The sequence below is a fragment of the Limulus polyphemus genome, unplaced genomic scaffold, assembly GCF_000517525.1.
Source record: "Limulus polyphemus unplaced genomic scaffold, Limulus_polyphemus-2.1.2 Scaffold3746, whole genome shotgun sequence".
Classification (NCBI taxonomy): Eukaryota; Metazoa; Arthropoda; class Merostomata; order Xiphosura; family Limulidae; genus Limulus; species Limulus polyphemus.
In genome coordinates, this window is record NW_013669356.1 from 89,961 (window position 1) to 95,396 (window position 5,436).

The window sequence follows — 5,436 nt, forward strand, 5'->3', positions numbered from 1 at the left end:
TTTCTATAGTAGTTAATAAACATTTGTAGTTTGTTATGCACACATGCTTCTTATACCTTAGATGTTACTTTTGTGTTGCATGTAAGATACTGTTTCTTGACTACATTTTGTAAGAATATGCAGTTATATACAGTTATATGCAGTTATATTATTAAATTATAAATATATCAATTCATGTGAATATGACTGAAAAATTTCATTTTTTCTGAAAAGGTGGTGTCTATTTACTTGTGACCACGCTGTGTACACCCATAAAGAAATGAATGTGTGGAAAGGATAAATTTCTATAGTAGTTAATAAACATTTGCAGTTTGTTATGCACACATTCTTCTTATACCTTAGATGTTACTTTTGTGTTGCATGTAAGATACTGTTCCTTGACTACATTTTGTAAGAATATGCAGTTATATACAGTAATTCTAAGAAATTATGAGTGAATGTAAAGAAAGATGTATAACAATACGCCACCCACCCTATATCTACTATATCCAGTGCCGACGAAGCCTTTCACCCAGGTCAGGGTGATGGACTGTTTCAAAACGTCTACTTTTCTAAAAAGAATGTCTTCACAAGCACTGTATGATGTCAACTGAAATTCATGTGATCACGTTATAAAGATTAGTACACGGTAACCAGCTGTGCCACTTATGCACAAGTTCTGGAAATGTCAGGGTCAGGACATTCCTCGAATGATCAGGGTCTTCGCATATGGTAAGACAATCTGCCTTCATATCTATGTTGTGGGCTTGGAGAATGCTACATAACTAGATCATACTCGTGCAGTATTGTTATCCAGTGGATGATCATTGCCTCTGGACTTTTAAAGTTCATCAATCACTTCAATGTCACATGCTCCATACAAATAATGAACTTTCTACCATCAATCAAGCGGTAGCACCACCAATGTAGGGATGGCTCCGATTGTTCACCGAAATGGTATTTTAAATATCTCCTCAATAGGTCATCAAAAGTTTATAATACTATACAGTGTTTCCTTTTATAACAATATCTATGTAATGACTGAGTCACAAGTTCTGGGAATGTCTGTAAATATTATAGCAAAAAAGTTTGAGTTTCTTGTTCTTCTATCTTCTGCCTCTTTTTTATTGCATGATAACTCAAAAACCAAAACAACGGTGTCAACTAATTTCATTGAGGTTGACATAGTTTCAAATAGTTTGTTTGTTTTTGTTCTTTGGAGTTAAACATAAAGCTACAAAATGGGCTATCTGTGCTCTGCTCACCACGGGTATCGAAACCCGGTTTCTAGCGTTGTAAGTCCGCAGGCATACCGCTGTGCCACTGGGGGGGGGGGCATATTTTAAAACGGAGTATCCTCTTTTATAAGTATTATTAATAACTAGTAATATATAAAATCATAACTCTACCCCTAGAAAGTAGTTTTTCCTACAGAAATATATTGTTTCTATAAAAAGCTTAAGTACAGGGTGAAACAGGAATTACCAGCCAGTAATAGAGAAACAATAGATATTACAGTTGGAACCTCATTGAATTTAGATCTTGGTTATAAATACAACCTTCCTATGTGTGCTTGTGGTATTATGCAGGGATGATGCAAATGCCATCCCTACGATCTTGGTTTTGAAGGATGGATATTAGCCATTCGTACATTTATTTTCTTTTTGAAGGTTTTTTTGTACTTGTATAAATAGTGTTGATAGTGTTTTATGAAGATTAAACTAAGAGCACATGAACAAACATTATTCTGATTTCTTTTTCAACTTTTCGTTTTTACTTGTTGGAATACCATCTTCAGGTTCTCAGCCACAGACTTGAAAGTTTAACCAAACATCAAGATATATATTATCAACATAGACTGGGCATTTCTCTCATTCCAATCCATTCAGTGTAATATTTATTAACTTTTCGAAAGTTTCCACATTAAACAGGCGGAAATGGCATGGTGAAAACTTCACATAAGCCATCTCTTGGGCTGAAATCAGTCTTAGGTCTGTTCTCGTCATGTAGCTCAACTTTCCAGTACCTGAGTGCCAGGTCTAAAGTGTTTGCATAAGGGAAACAATCAATACAGGTTACCACATTCACTTGTCTAAATTTAATGCAGAACCTGTAAGTACTTTCCTTTCGTCTGACGATAACTACTAGTGACTACCAAGCACTTACTGAAGACTGTGTGATCCCATCCTTTTATATGCACTGTATCACAGCATTGGCTGCATCCCTTGTATACGAGGGAAGCCCGCATGGCAGTTGTATAACTGGATATATTCCTTGTATCTAATCATTGCTATATGATTGTTGTTCAACCCCTTCAGCCATCTGGTCTCACAAATATGCAAGGTATAAGCAGTTCACTCAACAGTGACTCAATAATCTACAGGTAAAGCAAATGCTTTGTTGTTGTCTTTCAGGATAACATTTATGCTAAGTCATCTTTAGAATGACTGTGGTATGAAAACCACGCGAGGACTGGGATAGTCTTGCCCATTCACTATGTACTAGCGTGGTTGGATTGTATTGCCGGGAGGTGTGGGTGGTTGGGCTCGAGCCTGGCGTTACGTAGGTGTGGTAACTGTGAACTTGTCACAATAGATAAAGAAGTCTGTAGCGATTGTATCTCAGACAGACCATCATACCCAGGCTTTATACGTCGTTGCTAGAGAAACTATCTCAGTGATAGGTGAGAAGGTTTCTCACACGATGGTTGTGTATCGTTGTTTCACTGGTCAACTTGTCGACAAGGATATTCTTGTGGTCCACAAAATACATTGTATGACAAGATTTACCGTACATACAGTGCAAATAATCCACACAACTGGCAATATTCTCTGTGGTACTTCTCATCTAAGCCTTTGAACTCAGCTTGATAAATTGCTCAATTTTCCACTTGGTTGAGCCTTTGAACAGCATTGCAATGTCTTACAGTCCAGTTTTGTCTTGCTCAATGTAGTATTGAGGGCTAGAACATTTAGGCTCAAGATCATGCATTCTTTTCACTACATAGACCAGCCATTCTAAGCAGTTACCTCCCTGAAATGCTTCTATAAATGGTCCAATTCTTCCTTTGCTGCACCCTTTAATGTTGTGGAGAGATCTGTTTTGCCTTGTTCATGTAGACCCATGATTATGGTTGGAACGTTTTCCTTATGACCTCCTGGCCATCACCTGAAAGAGATGTCCTCAATATTACAGGTACAGTGTGGTAGACATACTCAGGGATTCTGACTGTCGTGCAAATAGTCGCTCCCTGGTTTGGCAATAGAGCAACAAGTTGCGGTTGACAGCTTTTCTATTGGCTCTTTACGACCCCAGGCTTTTCTGTGATTCATTGTTGTTCACCACTGTTAAATGGTTCACCATCTTTACCATTTGATGCTTGCCATCTCTCCTACCCGTGAAATAGCTCCTGTTGGTGAACATCCTCCACCAATAACCTCTCCAGGCTCTTTTCACCGTTCTTAAATAGCTTCATTCAGTACTTGAGTTGGATTGCTCTTGCTGGCAAAGGTCTAGGAATTTACAGTAAATTTTAAATCTACATTAACGAAATAATACCAAATTTTAATGGAAACTAGTTTTAACATTTCACACGTTCTCTTCAGTCCAACGTTCGTTTGTATTAGAGCCACATACACTGTTTATTTTCTCATGGAAGTTCCAATTTCTTGAACAGCATATAACATCAGAATGGGTTTCAACTTAAAGTGACCTTCAAACGTGTTGAAGTTTGGTAACCTTTAGAATAATGAACGTTCCAGAATCCTTCTTTTCAAACAAAATAATTTGTAGTTCTATGTATTAGTTTGGCTGATTTCCAGCTTATTTTATGATCAAATTCTCTTATGTGTAGAAAAATATCAATATTTGTTTGACCATTTTCCCATCCTTTTTGTGAGTCTCGTACGTATATTTGTATCCATTTCACCAACAAAAACCTTTTTGCAGACTTGGTAGGGGACTATATAGATGCCCTGTTCTTTATCTTAGGGTACAGACTTTTTTGACAGGAAAAACTTTTTAACGCTGTTGGGATATTTATAAACAATTTTGAAATTGTTATTTTTCAGGCATCTCTCTCATATTTTATTTTCATTTTCACGTGAAGATGGTGCTGTTTGCTGTTCCTGGAGAATGTCTTATTTGTCTTTTCATGGTCATTTTTGATAAAGTCTATAGGGTACTGCAATCGTTCAAAAATTGTATAAATGTGTTAAATTTCATCATCAAGAGTCGTGTGATGACAAATTCTATAAGCTTTTAAAAAACTGAAGTTAAACTCGGTGTTTTAACCACTTTATGGGGCATGAGAATAATTAACGTAGCTTAAAGGATTTGTCGGTTTTCTATAGATAGAGAGAACAGGTCCTGTTTCTGCACTACTTATGAGAATGTCTAAAAAAAAGGAGGGAATTATTGGTTTTCCATTCAACTTTAAATTAATAGTACTGTGAAGTTCGTTAATCTACTCAAAAAAGTATGAAATAATTTTTATTATTTGGCCAAACAAAAAATATGTCATCGACATATCAGAACCAAGGAATTTCCTTTATATTTTGATCCACTCTAGGAAGTAATTCCATTCCAAAATATTCCATGAAGGTATTGCATAGAATTGTGGATAAGGGATTGTCCATAGCCATACCATATTTTTGTCTGAAATATTGTCTCATGCATACAAAAATATTACTTTTAACATACACTTGAAATACGGAGATAAAAGTGTGGACCAGCACTGGAAGCAGAATGTTAAGTTCAGGTAATTTTTTTAGGAAGTCTATTGTTTCATCAATTGATAGGTTTGTAAAAAAGGAATCAATGTCAAAATTGGCCATTTTCATTTCATTTATATTACAGTTTTTATTTTATTGGCTATATCTATATTGTTCTGAATATGAGACGATGAAAACATTCCTAGAGTAGGATATAGATGTTGTGCTAGCCAGTTGGATAACAGATAAACAGCTGATCCAACATTGGAAGTGATAAGTCTAAGAGGACAGCCATCTTTATGTGTTAGGCAAACTGTACAAATATAGCAGAGAAGAATTAGTCCGTTCAAATGTTTTTAAGAGATTTGGAAAATCAGCTAGAATTTCCTGGAGCTATCTGTTAAAATCAGATAATTTTTTGGAAAGTGGACTAGTCGTATGTTTCTCGTAAATATTTTCATCCTGCAGAAAATCATTCAGTTTTGTTTCGTAGGTGAATTTATCCAAAATGATTATTTCATTTTTTTTTGTTCAGATTTAGTTATTGCAAAATCCTTATTCTTTTTAGATTTTCTTAAGGTTTCTAGGAAACAATGATGAACTTTAAGTCTTCGTTTTGATTGTGAAAAAGTGCAGCTACTAAACACAGTCGAAATAAAGACTTAAAGATTCTTCATCGTTTCATAGAAACCTTAATAAAACAAAGAGATTGGACACAATGTCAGACACAATGAACAATATTTAT